This window comes from Pseudocercospora fijiensis (genome assembly GCF_000340215.1).
Source record: "Pseudocercospora fijiensis CIRAD86 unplaced genomic scaffold MYCFIscaffold_15, whole genome shotgun sequence".
Classification (NCBI taxonomy): domain Eukaryota; kingdom Fungi; phylum Ascomycota; class Dothideomycetes; order Mycosphaerellales; family Mycosphaerellaceae; genus Pseudocercospora; species Pseudocercospora fijiensis.
Window position 1 is genome coordinate 481,301 of NW_006921546.1, and position 17,346 is coordinate 498,646.

A 17,346-nucleotide genomic window follows, 5' to 3' on the forward strand; every position below is an offset into this window, starting at 1 on the left:
AGAGGCAAGCAATTGTTAGTAACGAAGGATAATAAGACTATACTACTATAGTAGATGCGCACCGAGCATTAACAAACGCGCTATAACTATTAACTAATCGCCTACTCTTTTAAAGAATCTATCTCTTTACTAGCGTACCCTATAAGACCCTCCTCTTAGCGCCCCTCTTGTTTCTACGTCCTATCGGGGCCCTAAGGCCTAGGCGGTCGGTAGAGGCGGTGCGCGCTCGTAGGCGAAGGGTGTTAGTAATAATAATAATAACGACAGCGTTACGCTTATACTAAAGGGCGATACGGCCGGCGCGGCTATATTAGTAACGGTATTACGGAGTGTATTATTAGTCGAAGAAGGAAATCGAAAGCAAGGTAAAGATAGCGCTAAGACGACTAGCGCCGCTATTATTAATATTACCTATTCGCTACTATTACTACCCTTACCTAATATCGTTACTATACCTACGAAAACAACCTTACCTATACTAACTAGGTTAAAAGGGTAAAGCCGTTCGAGGGGCTTAGAGACCAAAAAGGTTAAGCGACTAATAGACTAACTAAGGGCAAATCTATAGAGCTAAGTTAGCCGGGGTCGATCTTGCGGACAATAGGTTACTCCTTAATCTTTCCGACCCTTTAAGCGAAGCGAACCTTAACTATTACACTTATAATAGCCTTTACCTATAGAAACTAGACGAGCTGTATTTTTTCTAAAAAGATAAGATAAGATTAACAATTAAAGGCTACCAAACCTAACTAATTAGGGCTAGCGAAACTACGATAGTAAATAATAGTCCTCGTAATAATAAGAACGAACCCTTAGAAGCGGACAACCCTTAGAAGCGGACATTTCTAGGTCTTTTAAGAGTAGACGCAAAGAACTCGGTACGACATTACTTAGAACAGAGGTAGGGCTGCAATACCTCGTACGTCTACCTATTATAGTAGGGAAGACGCGCTTATATCGTAATTAGTCGATAGTCCTTAATTCTTATAGATATATATTACTTTATTATATATAAGGATAGCGCAGTCGGAGTTAGACATTGTATTAAAGGTAAGGTTTAACATAGTTACATAATCGGTAGTTATATGTTTAATTTAGCGCGGACTAAGCGGCTTATTAGACCTGCTAAGTTAGTAGTAATAGGGGTTGAGACTAGAATAAAGACCGGCTACGAGGGCGCGGCCTTTAGAAGGGAAGCGTATATTAGGACTAAAGAGGTTATACGTAATTGGTATGTAACCGGGCTCGAGTAAAGCTAGAGTCTTAATGCCTTAGGCAGGGCTTAGCGCTTAGTAATAGGCTAACTTGCCTACCTTCCTCCCTCTCCTTCTAGCTCCTTATCGAATACTACCTATACCTACTACTACCCTATCTACCTGCTAATATAACCCTTCTTATAGTAGTATATAAAGTATATCCCCTTATAACTATATAGAAAGTCGAATCGAACTAGGTCTTAACGTCTTAGGTAAAACGGAGTAGGCGCTAAGGAGGCCGCTTTTACTATCGCTTATTCTATACGATATTCTAGGCATTAGTTTTAGGGCGCTCGATTAGGTTCTTTTAAATAGCCTCGAATCGGTTATATCTCTATAAGCTCGAGTTCGTATATATTACTAGACGACGAAGCTAGAGAAAAAGAGTTAGAACTATACTAGGTTACCGGCTATAGGTGCCGGCTACGGACAAAAGTTATACCTTATATAAAACGAGAGCGAGGCTCTCTACCTTATCCTATCTTATTACTATAACGAGTTTCTCGACTTTCGACTTTGCCTTATCCTTATCTAGGATCTTCTATTAGTCGTTGTTTAATAGTGCAATTTTAAGCGTCTTAAAGAGGGCTCGGATCGCGATTTAAACTATATAAGCGAGGTAGGGAAACTTCTATAGGGATACAACTAGCAACGACGTCGGCTCTAATTTAATAGGGCTAGGGCTATTACTAGGCTCCTCTTTATCGTTATCGTCGAACGTATTATCGTACGTATCCGGAATCGTAGCGAGCTTAATATTCGGAAGATTAAGCTAGATTATAGACCGTATAATCTCCTCTACGTACTCGACCCTATCGATATAATTAGTAATTTCAAAGACATATGCGAGTAAATTGTATATATAACGCCTTATATAATATTCGATTATTACTAGCGTTGTCCGTAGTAATCGAGATTAGTTTCGTTATTACGCTAACCCTATCTATTGCCGTATAGACAAGCTTCGCTATATCCTTACTAGTATAGGAACCTAGAATTTTAGGCAATCCGATTATAAGTTCCTAGAGTTTCTAATCCGAATTAATAAAGTATAGTATAATCGAGAGGAAGGAGGCTCTTATAGTCCGGCTTAACTAGCTATCGATAGTAATAGCTACTCGGCGAGTATTACGGAGGATCTCCCGAATATCGTCTAACGTAGCCTCTTTATTCTTTTCGAACATAATACGCTAGGTTGTCGCGCCGAGAAATAGGGGAGGGTAGTTTATAAGATATAGGTATATCTTCTATATAGACTCCCTTTCGTAGAAGTCTTCCGGAAGACCGTTTATAGCTAGCATTTCGTTTACTAGTTGCTTAAAGTCTTCGGGGGAGAAATCGGTAGCCTTTAATCCTAGAGCTTCCTTAAGCGTAGCCTATAATAATTAGCTAGATCTCTACGGTTGATTAAAGTAGCCGGAATCTATAGCCGGCAGCTATAGCCGGCATTTTAGAAGACGTACCTCTTTCTAGAACGCTAGATCTATATTAACCCTCCTCTCTCGTTAAGATTCCCGATACCGTTTAGAATAGAGATAAATTGTAGGTAATAACTTCCTATCCCCTAGTTTCGGGTATTTTAAGATTAAACTATAGAAGTTATAGATAATTACTAGTTAACCTTTAAGTCGAGAAGTCGTATAATAGTGCAATGCCCCCTCTATAAAGAACTTCTAGAATATATCCGTTCGCTCCTTACTACCCTATCGTATCGAGTACTTCCGGAGTTTATACTCTTTCGAATACGTTACGAAAACTTTTTTTCCGATCGCGACGATCCTATCGATAGGATCGCTTAGGATCCTTAGGATCCTTAGGATCCTCGGGATCGTACGTTAAAGATCTTGTCGGATAGGATCGCTCGGGATCGCGGGGCCGCGATCCTATCGATAGGATCCTCGCGATCGAAATTTCGGAATAGGCCGTCCCGAAATTCGAAGGCAAGGAATATAAAGGACGCGGGATAAGTTAGCCCGCTATACTAGGACAAGTCAAAGCCCGACTACTACTATACCGTATACTTCTACTACTAGTACGACGACTCGGAGGTATTTCGGGGTATTACGTACTTATATAGGTTAAATTTAGCGGTTTCGTAGGTTTTTTTTATAAATAAATTTTTTTCGTTAAGGTTTCGTTAGATGCAGCCGATATTTCGTTAAGGTTTCTTTTAAAAGCCGACGCTTAATAAGCAGAACTTTGAAAAAAAGTACACTCGAAACACTCGAGATTCTTTTCTAGATTCTAAGATAACTACTAGGTATTAAGACTTAAAAATTTATAATACTCTTATTAGTAGGTAGAACTTTAAGTTCTATTTTTGAAATTTCTAAAAATAGTAAAGTATAACTTAGAAAAGCCAAAATACTATATTGCTTATTTCTGTTCCCTAGCTTTAGTTTCGTAGAAAATCTATAAATTTTATATTTTTTTATAATAATATACTAAAAATAGAGTATCTTTTTACTATATTACTAAGCTATAAACCTACTAGAAAAAAAGATAAATTAGAAGCAAAATGTCTAGAAAAGCGATTTTCTTTCCTTTATATCTTTTTATCTAGAAGGTTTACGGCTTAGTAATATATAACAAAAATGTTCTATTTTTAGTATAGTATTAGGCAAAAGTCTAACTTTTATAAGTTACCTATTTATCGTTCTAGGATAGCTTAGGATCGCTCGGGATCGCTCGGGATCGCTCGCGATCGCTCGCGATCGCTAGGATCGATAGGATCGTCGCGATCGGAAAAGAAGTTTTCGTAACGTATAAGTATAAAGGGAACTATATCTTATAGACCTATTAATTAAACTGCTCGGTATACTCGGGTTTCTAAAGATACGCCTAGCTAGCCTTTTCGAAAATATCCGGGTTAATACTCGATATTCTTATATCTCCGAACAACCTTCTACTTAGACTCCGTAAAGGTAAGAACTAGGTAGTAGTACCCTATAATAAATTCCTACTACTAGGATTCGGAGAGGATAAATCTAGCCCTAATCGTCGTCTAGGACTCGATAGGCTCGAAGGTAAATATACGACCTCCTCTCGGCGTTATCGCAATCTCGCTCGTATTCTAGACTATTTCGACTATCGTCTCGTTATTACCCTTCCTCGTATAGCGCCTAGTATATATACAATGTCGGTCGGTATGTTTTAAAGTTTCGTATAGTAAGGTAAGGACTTAGGAGTAGTAGATATATACTAGTAGCTATAGGGAAATACCCTTTCTTTTATAGTATCGTATCGTTAGGAATAGCTAGGCAGTAAATAGCTAGCTACCTTTTTTTTTGTTTCCTAGCTACCTAACTACTAGAATTTCTTTCCTAGCTACCCTAACTACCTAAATTTTGCCTTCTATACGGTAGCTCTCTCCTACTAACGGAACCGAGCTACTATACCTAACGAATCTAAGCTCGTTTTTAGTCTTAATCTATCCTCTTTCGGCGTAAGACACTCGATAAGCAAATGCTTAGGCCGAGTCTAACTACGAAACCTAAGACTAACTAATAGCTCTATTAACTAATCCTAATCCTCGAACTCCTTCCGCTTCTTAGTAAAGACCTTAAAGAGCGCTCGAGCTTCGTCGGATACCTACGGAGTAGTCGAGATAAAGCCGTATCGCTAAAATAGATAATCCTTCGGAGGCTTAAATAGAGATTTAGAGAATTCTAACGCTAACCTATCTTACTAGTAGCTTAGATTCCGGATATAAGCCCTCTCTGCCTTAGTAAAGATTTTATATAGTAGTAGCACTCTACCCTTAAGAAACGCTTTCTATTTAACTATTAGTATCTACCGGCTACGAACGCCGGCTATATATACCGAGTATAGAATAATTACCTATACCCCTTCCTCCTTTAGTAACACTTCTACCGTCCCTAGATACCTAGCCCTAATCGTATTAATCGTAAGCTACTTTGCCTTTATATACGTAAAGGCTTCGCTCTAATACTAAGAAGAAACTTCTACTCTATATCGAGGATATAAAGACGACTAGCCTCGATTCTAATCCTTACTAGCTTTTTGTAGTAGCTTTAACTATGATTTTCTAAACTAATAGGACTTATACCTTAGCCCTTTACTAGTATCTCGTCTCTTTAACTATACTCGATCTACTCCTAGCGCTTATCGTCTATAGCGTTAGGCCCTAAGACTATACCTATTACTAGATCTACGTATAGTATCTCCTCGCTTTTTTAGTCCCTTTATTCGTAGTATTAAGCTCTGTCTCGGTATCCTAAACTCTAGCATTGTTGTTATCGGCTATCTAAATATCTCCGTTACTATCGGTCGTATCGATAGAGGTAGAGGCTATAGGTCTAAATACTATTAGTTAACGTCTTAAAGAAAAATATGCCGGCTATAGCTGCCGGCTATAGCTACTAGCTATAGCTACTAGCTACGGCCGCTAGCTAGATTATCTTACGCCACTAGAACTTCGCGCTCGAAAACTAGCTGTAATTCTTTCCTCCTCTTAGCCTTCTCTTAGGTTGTTTTCTTATTCTAACCTTTACTTTTTTCTATAGGCGCTAGCTATTAATAGAATGCCTTATTCCGCGCCTTTTTTCTCTTATCCTTAGCTCTTTTATCCTTATCTATCTTCTCCTTTCTCTCGCGGTTTCGTACGGAATTCTTCTTCGTAGAGTACTCCTTTTTAGTCTTACGCTTTTTAGTTAGATACTTAGGTAAAACAAACTCGCGGTCTTTAGTTCTATCTTCTGTTTAGCGCGCGGCGCGCTTCTCTCTTACTATTATAAGGAAAAGGGGCGGGGGCGTAGCGTATAGTAGTTGTTATCGGTATAGGTATAGAGGAAGAAGTTAAAAGGTATAAGAATATCGCGAAGCCTTAATTATTACCGCCTACGTAACGTTATATAGGTAAGCTTTCGTAACTATAGCAACTACGCCCCGGTAATAGTAACTACGCCCTAGTAACGGCAACTACGCCCTAGCAACGGCAACTACGCCCTAGTAACGGTAACTACGCCCTAGTAACGGCAATAGAGTATAGTAAATATAACCTAGTAACTATTATAGCCGGCAATCGTAGCCGGCAGTCGAATAAGAGTGTCCTTATAGTAAAACTACGCCCTAGTAACGGCAAAAGAGCGTAGTAAATGTAATATAGTTACTAATATAGCCGGCAATCGTAGCCGGCAGTCGAATAAGAGTGTCCTTATAGTAAAACTAATATAGTCTCTAGTTTAAACTAGGAATCTATATAGTTCGAAAAAACTAAACCGGAACTAGGGAGCTAGTTCGCCGCTAAGAAACTAAGCTATATACGTTTAGTAGTTCGGAAACCGAACTACTGCGGGGTCTAATATAGATAAAGTAAAGGACAGTTAAGAGTCGTAGTACGCGGTTAAGTCGTTAGCACTTAACCGAGTCGACAAACGTAGTAGCTAGTTAGCCTTTCCTAATATAGAGGACCCGGATAGATAGATTAAACGAAGCATTCGAATCTCGGGCAGGGTAGCGCTATATATTCGCAAGAATAGACCGGCGCTATTTATACGATAGAAGACGAATAAAGAACTATAAGACGAGGTAGAGCGGTTAGTACTAGAGTTAGAGCAATTACGTAAACAGGTTGCGTTTCTATTACGAAAACAATAGGTATATAATAACCTTACGCTCGATACGTAAAGGTAGTAACGGAATATAGGGAAATATACTATATAGATATATAGTAAGAGGGGATAGAAAGGGTAGGGCGGTAGTTTAGGTAGCTTCCTAATGCGTCGGTTTGCCGATTAGCAACCTAAGCTAGGCTAAGTCGGATAGCTAGTTAGTTGTCGAGTCGCATCGCTAATTTAAAGGATAGGGCGGTAGTTTAGGTAGCTTCCTAATGCGTCGGTTTGCCGATTAGTAACCTAAGTTAGGCTAAGTCGGATAGCTAGTCGGTTGTCGAGTAGTATTACTAATTTAAAGGGCAGAGCGGTAGTCTAGGTCGCTTTCTAATATATAGGCTTGCCGACTCGTACCCTAAGTCGGTTATAGAGTCGCATCGCTAATTTGTACCTATAGCAGTAGTTATTAATATTAGGCGTAGATAAATACAAAGTTAGGGCTTGCTTTGCTTATATTAACATTTTATAGCGTATCTACTATATCGACGTCGACTCTATATACTACTTCCCCCGCTCGTAATACTAGCGCCGACGTACGCTATAGCTATATCCTATTATACTTTACCCTTTTTCCTCTTTTTTTCCTTCTCGAAGCCGAGCGATTATTATATATCCTAAGCTTATACCTATCTGCTTATAACCTATACTACCTATATAATTACAGCCGATACTATTATAAATTGGTACGACTCCGTAAAATCTGCCCTCTAAACGCCGGCCGTACGAGATACTCTTCTACCTATTTAAATGTTAGCCTCCGGAGTCTAGTAATTGTCGATAATAATAACGGTATCCGTAGGGGGGAGGTTTATACTAGTTATAATCTAGCTTATATATACTACTATAAGCTACTTCTTGTCGCTATATCTATTTACCTTGTTCCTCGTAGATACGAACTCTTTAATAAGGTCGGCCCTAGTAGTATCGGTCTAGCTACTCTAAGTATCGATAAGGATTCTATACGCTATATTGCTAGTACTTAGGATGTTATCGTAATACTAGGTACCTTCTCTCTATATAGCTAGCTACTAAAGATACTATAACAATGTTAGTCTTATATACTTAGTAGATAGGGGGCAGATAGATACGTACTAAGTCTACTACGAAGACATTCTACGGCTTAAAGCTAGCTAGCACAATCTTACTTCTATGCCTATGCTAGCGCTACTTGCTACGCTTTATTCGGATTATATACCGCAGCAACACTATAACCGGCTCGTTATATAGTGTTAGTATATAGTCCTAGAGGTAGGTATCCGATAAACCGTAGTCGCGTATTCTAGGAAGTATATTTTTAATGTCCTATAGTATAAAAGTACTAAGTTCCTTAATTAATTCCTTATCGCCCCCCTATAGTATAAGAAGTAGCGATAGAAACATAGTAAAGACCCGCATTATCTTAGATACGTATATAAATTTAATATTTTCCGCTACCTTCTATTCTTCGACCTACTCGCTTAATACTATATCTTCTATAGATTTAAATTGCAAGCCGATATTAAAATAGGAATATAGTAGACAATCGATAGCTAGTATATATAGGGTATTAGGTATAGGTTGCTATATTAGCGTCTTCTTAAGGCGAACTATTTTCGTTAGTAACTAGGGGCGAAACTTGTCGAGCGCCCGAGTATCTTTATCCGTAATACTTAGTTCTATTTAACCTACGGTCGCGTTAGAGTATTCGGATTGTAAGTACTTAGAACCCTAATTACTAATATACCTAGCCGAGTCGGAGATATTACTATTATCGCTAAACTAGAAGTTACGTTCTATATCGCGCGTCTCTTTAGTCGATAGCGATTAGTCGACGAAAGTAAACTGTACTATAGAAGGCGACTAAATAGGGCAGAGGTAACCCTTTATATCGTAGGCCTTAACGTATCTCTATACCGAGGCAGTTGCGATAATCGCTAAATTAGATAGTTTACTAAACGGGGTGCTACTTAGGCCGAGAACGAAAGGATAGCCTATAAGACTAGCGACGGCAGTCTACTCTTTAGCGCTATATATCTTAGTAATATAAAACTTATTAACGATAATAGTCGCAGCTAGTATACAAAGTAGTAGCGGTTTCGAATTAGATTTATCCGACCGTATCTAGGACTTCTATTTCTTAGCTCGTTCGTACGTTATAAAATCTAGTACGTTAGATATTATAGTCGAGGTAGTAAGGACAATCTATCTATAGTACTATAGACAAGGAGGTACTTCTATATCCTCGTATTTAAGTAATAAGCGTACCGGGACGCCTTTTTTTAACTACTACCTATCTATAACCTCTATACCGAATACCTATTCTAGTTCTAGCCGAGTCGGGAGCGCTATATAATCGAGATAAAGAACGTTATCGATATATACGACCTAGTTATAGTTCTACGGACTAGCTCTATTGCGTCTCTTATCTTTCGTTAGCTTACTAGAGTCTTTTATAAGACATACGAATATAGCTCTAGGTAGTATAAAGTTATCGATCTTATATATCTAGTTTTTGGCTAGCTACTTCGGAACACAGACAACGTAAACGCTAGGGCGGATAACCGGCTTTATACCGCTAGCTAATACCTACGAATCGAACGCAATTTTCTTATTTAGCCGAAGTCCTAGGTTAACCGACGAATTAGATAGCCGAAAAGGATAGGCGTTAGCAGTTAATAGCCTATTATTACTCTATACTCTCTACTATATCGAGGTTATAGCGACGTACCCTAACGCATATACCGTCTTACCTATACCTACGTCTATACCGCCGATATAGAAGTTTGCGCTAGCAACGGAAGCTAGAAGCGTCTAGGTAATTATATAGAATTAGTAAGACTTTAACGGACGAGTCGATCTCCAATTAGGCAGAATAACGCCTATACGCGGCGAAGTCTAAGAGGGATCGAGTAGTCTAAAATCGTATATTAACTTAAAGTTCTTAGCGTCGAGGTAGGAGTATACGTTACTAGACAACTGCTTCTCGACGTCGGTTTCTATATCTAAATCTATCGACTAGCTAGGTACCGCCGACGAGATCTAATCGACAAAATCTACTAACGTCTAGATCGGTAGAGGGTCGGCTTAGACTTCTACTTACGTACCTAGTAGTCGTATAGCGAGTTCGGGCTTATTCGGATCTAGTAGCGATACGATCTAACTCGGTAAAGACTCGATCTATTTCTAGCGAATTCGATCTCGCTTTAAGTCGATTATATCTCTAGCCTTCTTACTATTAGTATTATCGGCTATACTCGATTCAATTTTTCTATCGTCCTTAGTATTATTACTAGCATTTGTCTACGCCGGAGGTTATACTAGGGATAGTGCTAGTCTATTTAAAGGTAGCTATATCTTAGGTAGAGTAGAAGCAATATAGGCCTTTACTAGTACCGTATACTCTATCGTATCGGGCTATACGGAACGGACGGCCGTTTAAACTAAATCGTTAAGGGCGACTAGAAGTAAAGCAGTGTTCCTATTATAACCGTTGTCGTAGAGCACCTTATTAACTACCTTATCGATAGCCTACTAAATCGCTATTATATCCGTAGCGACGTCGGCTATAGCTTTTCGCGTAGCTGCCTACCGGGCTACCTCTTACTCTTCCTATATCCTCCGGAATCTATCCGCGATAACCTATTTATAGCGCTCGTAATCGGCGCGATCCTTACGAGCGAGTCGGTCGTCCTTAGCTTGCTTAATAGCTACTTTCGTAGGCGACTACGGACCCTAACCGATATTAATCTCGGTAGGATTACCGGCTATAGAAGTACTATACTAAGTTAGGTCGATAGTTCTAGAAGCCTTTAGTAGGGACGGTCGACAATATATAGAAGGTATCCTAGTATAGTCTATTATATTTTTACTAACGAGGAAATCGAGTCTAGTAGAAATGCTAGTATCTAAGCTATTATATATCTCTATAGCTAGGGAGTAGAATATCGGATTAGTCTTGCATTTAGAAAGACCTTTAGGGCCGCGAGCTAGATCGATTACTACGAAGAATTCGTACTTCTACTATTCGGGCGATAGTAATAACTCTCGTACGAGCTAGAGCCGTAACAAATCCTTTATGCTAATATTACTAGAAGTCTTCGATTATAGGATAGACTAATTTAAGCTAAACACCTTATAGTCTACCGTTAAAGGTAACCGCTAGTCGACAATACTAAACTATAACGTAATCTTAGCCCGGTCCGGCTTAATAGGGCGTAGCGCGTCGGATATTACTAGATTAGTATCCTTACTACCGTACGAATCTCCTAGCGTTATCCTCTTAAATACCCGACTAGCTCTACTAGTCTTACTAGTAGAGGCAGAACTTGCTCTACGCTTAGATATAGAGGGCGTAGTTTGTCGGGATCTATTAGTCTCGCTCTTAGATACGTCTTCCTTTTTAGCACTATTACCGGCCGGCGGGGTAAACTTGTCCCTTATAACCTTCTATATAAGGCGGCATACTAAGTAGACTATAGACCTCTAAATTTTATTATTCGGACTATTTGTATTATCCTACAGAAGCATTCCCCTAACGTACTACTTCGGAGCCTATTTAGGATCTTTGAAGTACTATTCGGGTATTAACAGCCTACGTCTAGGTTTAGTAGGATAGTTAAGGTTGCTAGTAATAGCGTATACTATGTCTTTCTCCTCCTTATAATGCCCCTTAACGGGCTAGCGAAGCTACTTCCCGTTTGACTAGTTAAATAAAAAATGTTTCTCTAGATACGGAAAGAGCCTTTTTATTACTAATATAAGAAGAGGCTTGTCGATGCTATATAGGTTTAGTATAATATATTTAGGGACGTCTTTACCGCTATTTAAGGCTTTAATAAGTAGCTCGTTATTATTTAGCTAGTCCTCGATATTCGTAGAGACTACTATCTTAGTAAAGGTAGTAGGCGACGAGTTTGTAACTAGTATATAGCATTAGTATATAACAGGTTATACTAATTAGTAATACTTATATAGTAGAGGTTAGAGACTATAGATCGATAACGACGTACACTATCCGAGAGTAGTAGAGAAACTAATAGAGGTAGTAAAATTCGCTATATATTAGAGTCGGCGGAGGTAAGAATAGGAGCGGAGAGCTACTTATACCCGCCGACCCTAACGCGAGCCGTTAGAGTTGCGTTATATAATAAGTGTCTATATATACTAGCTTAACGCTAGTTAAGCACGACGGCTAAGTTACATAGTGCGGCCTATATACAAGTTAGAATAGGGTATTAGCGAAGGAAATAACATACTATATATACGATAGAGAGGGTAAGGGGGTATATATATATAGAACAGGTATATTAGTGCAAGTTAATAGTAAATATTAAAGAAGGTAGTAATTAGGAAAGGTAACGACCTTAAATGCCTACCTCGTAACCGGGTCGGTTAGCGAGTCGGGCCTAACTAGCTAATAAATCGACGAAGTAAGGCATCTAGCGCTTAAGTATATAATAGTTTAGTTACGCAACTAGTAACCGAAGTAATAAGGCTATAGATAATCGTTATAGTATAAACCCCTATACGATAGACGGTTCTAGATATAGGACTAACAAGTCGCAGTAAATATAGTACTACGTAACAAGTAATCGAAAGTTAGTAATATAAATATAAGCCTATCTATAGTAGAGTTGCGACTACGATCGCCGGCGCGGGACGCGAGTGCTAATAAGCTACGTAATACAGCTAAATTAACCGATCTATATCGTTATAGTAACTAACAATTATTATACGATAGCGAGTAGACTAGACCCGCTATAGTCCGAGGGTATAGGCTAGTAAGGCGGTTAGTCTTAGGACCCGAGAGTAGGGCATATAGATAGTTCGAGCTAACGATTAAGATAGCGTGTTTTCTATAGATACTCCTAACTCTATCGGCGGCGAAAAGGCATATGTTTAGCTATAACGAGTAGTAAACAAAGGCATAAAACGATCGAAATATTCTATAAATCGTATACTAGAGTAGTAGTCTAAGTAGGAGGCCGAATAAACAACCGTATATAAATCCGTAGCAATATAATACACTAGGCGTAAGGTTAAGAAGCGAGATAATAAATAACGTAATTTGCCGAACCCGCTACCGAAGTTAGTAATAGAGGATATAGAAGTTGTCTAGTAGGCTTAGTACCCGATTCGATACCGAATTAGGGCCCGAGTTAGTATTAGCAAACCCCGCGACTAGAGTAGTTCTAGTTTCTACTACTAACTAACGTCGACTTTCTACTACGCTATATATATAACTACCGCCTTCGAGAATGCTACGTACTTAACTACCTCGCGATTAATATTTAATAGGCGGTATTACCTATAGCCTTAGCCTATCGCCGTCGATATACTACGTATTTTACGCTAGTATCGAGAGGTTAATTTAGGAGTCTAGTTGGATTAGTAGCACGTTCCGATTACTATTATTACTAGAACGCCGAAGGACGCAAGGTTACCTATACGACTTAGTATTAATAGACGAGAAATACGAAGAAGAGTTCCCTAAGGTAGTAAAGCAGATCTGTACGGTAGAGGGATAGACTGCGTTTAGGTACCTAGTATATAGGATTTGTTCTAATTATCGCCGATAGACGAGACGAAAAACAGTACGCGTAATAACGCGTAGAGTTAGCGATACTAGCAATTACGCAGAAATTGCTATATCTACGGATACTAGACTAGCGATACTAGAAGGATCTAGAGCGGTACCGCCGTACCGCGTACTAAATAATATATAGCAGAGTATAGTTATAGTATAAGAGTAGAACGGGAAGGTAAAACCTATATATCGACTATGTAAACTCGATTATCGCTAGCCTATAGTTAAAGGCCGCGCGTTAGTCGGAGTCGATAATATAGACCTCGAACGATTAGTTAAGATACTATAGGTAGATTATAGTTTCGAAGCTAGAGTCGACGCCTTATATTAGATAAGCGACTAATATAGACACGTTCGAATTAACAACAAGCGATAGTAGAGGGCTAGTCTATCCGATATATTAGGCAGAGGCCTATAGCTGCGATTTGCAATCTATAGGCAAATTAAGGAGGCAGAACGAGCGTAAACGTAAACGTAGAAAAGCAAGATAAATAATTAATTTTACTAAGTCCGATATAGAAGTCCTACTCTAATAGTAATAGGCACTAATCTATTTATTAAACGGAAGGTAAGATACCCTAGCTACGATAAATACTACGCTTTAATCTTAGACACATGCTAATATATAGTAAGCATATTACGTATAGTAGTCTTAAGCGCCGCGATCTCTTCCTTTATCTATTTAATCTCGGCCTATATTTAAGCACCCTAATCGCGCTATAGCGATAGTAGACTCGGGGTAGCGCAATAATTAAGGAAAGGCTAAATCGGCTATAACTAGCAGTCGTTAGGCTAGGGTAGATTGCATGTATCTAGCTAATCTATTTCGAATTATATCTGTCGAGTATAGGGCCTCTATAGTATTATTAACCTCGAATTAGCTAAATACGCCGATAGAGATAGTTCTAACTAACCCGTAATGCTACGAGGCGGCTTCGAAGGTATATATTCAACCTAGCGGATTAGCTAACGCCGATTAATTTACCGATAAAGAATATATATCTATATATACCGTAGTAGCGACCGAGCGAGGAATAAATAGTCTAAATACGCCGATTGCTTTAGTACAATGTCGATAGTGTTACTATATACCGTCGGCCTAGACTGTAATAATTACCGCTAGACTAATAATAGCGCTAGATTAATAGTTCCCGAATCCGACTCGCGACCGAATCAGGCTAGCGTCGATAAGGTACAAAAATAGCGAATAGTCTATAGGCTACGATTATGCTTTAGCGTTAGTAGGGTATATCCGATAGGACTAATAAGCGATTATAGACGGCGACTCGGGCAGTCTATACTAGAGTAGAGAATAAAACCGTAATTTAATACTCCCCTTTTTATAGAGTAAATAAGTACGAAGACGCGTATAGTCTAATATATACTACGTTAGATTCGCAATAATACTACTATTTATTATAGTATACTTAGGATAGGTCGCAACTACGAAGAAGATAAATATAGAACTTAATCGTTATCTAACTCGATAGAGTTAGATAGGGATACTAGATTCGAAGAAGAAAATAGGGAGGAGACTTGTTTATATATAGCGACTAGTATTAGATCGAAATTTATAAAGGTAACGTATACTAGAGCACGACGATAGAGGACTAACGTAACTAGTATAAGGGTAGGAATAGTAAAGATCTAGTAAGGCTAAAACGGAAGTAGAGAGACAATAGGGCGGATCGGAGCGACGATATAAAGGTATTAAAACGACGTAAGAAACGAGATAAAGGCTTAATAACTTCTAGTAAAGAACGTTTAAATCGAAAGAAGGACTTACTCGAAGTAAGGGAGCAAATTATATATAACGAGACGCGTCGTAAACTATTCGCTATTACGTTAACTAGGGCTAGAGGATATAAGACGATGTTTCCTACTACTTAAACCCTAGTATAGGTAGACGAAACAATTAAGGAGGTATATAGTAAAAACTACGATCGATTACTAGCTTTACGTACAATAGTACTATAGCCGGGTAGCTATATACCGTCGAGAGACGTAATCTAAGTAGTCGGTAGAGATCCTAATATAATAGTATCGAGACTAATATTAGAATAGTTGCGAGAAGCGGCTATACGAAAGGAGCGAGGCTATATTAATACCTATATCCGATCGACATTAATAAACTAAGCACCGATTGCAATAACCGATACTCTAAAAAGGATAGTATACGCTAAGAGGATACTCGATAACTAAATCTTCGAGTACTACGACGAGAAACTAGTAAGACCCTCTCTAAAATAGTATAGTTACTAGATAATAGCTAACGGTCGATATATACTACGCGCTACCTTAGTAAGCTTATATATAAATGTCTAGCGGATATACTACTCTAGTAGGATCGGCGAGGCTAGAAGACATATATTAAATAGTACTACTATAAAGTTACCCCTTTTATAATATTGTCTACCGCTACGGTACTTAGTAGAGTACTAACTAGATAGTCGATAGAGTCGCATTTAACTAAAGTTAGAGGTAAAGCGATCTAGCTAGCCTTAGATTATAAGTTAATATACTAGCCGTTCCTAGATCGGATAACTACGTAGAATGCGACGGATTAAGCTACTCGTAACCTTCGGTTATCGAAAGCGTAGAAGATATACGTACGGTATATAGGTAGAGTATAGGATACCCCTAAATTATTAATAAATAACTTCGAGAGCGTACGTAACGACCTCGATATACTTATAGCAATCGACGTCGTTTTAGATTCCGACGATAAAGGCGAATCGATCGAGCGCTATAGTAAGAGTAGTCTACGAGCGCCGTATTTCTCTTATATACTAATATAATCGATAGGTCCTAAAGCGTCTACCGGGCAACAATTAAGTAAACAACTTAAAGCCGGCGACAATACGATAGATAAGTTAGTAGAGGCGGAGGCCCTACCTAAGAAAAACGATATTAGACTACCTATACTATAGAGTAGTTTCTAAGTAATAGATTAGAAGCCGACGGAGTCTGCTAATCCGTTTGCTTCGGTACGGGGAAGTAACGGTACAAGTGCTACCGAGATAATAGAATATAATAGAACCGAAGATAATAGATATAAAAGATGTAGATATACTACGGTAATAAGAATAGGGAAAGGATTACGCGCTAATTACTATACGAACAGCAGGTATTCTAACTAGTCTTACGTAATAGACAAGACTTTATTCGCGGCGGTAAGTAATCGCGTTAGGGATATATTAAGGCTAGAAGAGGGGGAGTAGATATAGTAGGCAGATATAGAGGCGGACGGCGGCAAAGCCGCTAACTTAGCTAAGAGCTCTCGAAAGCGGGTAGGTATAGTACGCGTAAGCGTATAGCGGTTAATAATATTAAGGTTAGTAAATCCTCGGGTAAAGATTTCTAGTATAACTAATATCTATAATAATTATCTACTAGTCTATATTAGTAGTAACGATATATACGAAGTAAGATAACAAGGTCTAGAACTAACGTAGGAGTAAAGGAGAGCCGAGTAACTAGAGTAGTAGCGTTCCTAAAAAGGTCGCTTAAAGCAATCTATATACAATACGTTAAAGCTATAGTTCGACTGCCCTAGAGTTCTCGCAAGCGCTATTCTCTAGGACCGACGACTTATTAAATCGCTATTCCTAAGCTCTACTATAGCGATTAGGTTACGAAGGAGTTCGACTATTATATACTTTTTATATCTACTTAAGTAGTAAGTACTCGTAGAGAATCGGTAGTTAGAGAGCGAGCTTTCGAACTAGGATAACTCTTAAATTTATACCTAGTACGAAGATAATATCTAGAATAACGAGTTTCGTAAAACGGGAGATATATATATCGAACGTAAAGAGTACTAAATTCGAACGAATCGTTTAGGGGATTTCGCTTACTAGTAGTAGTAATAGTAATAATAACTAATAGGTAG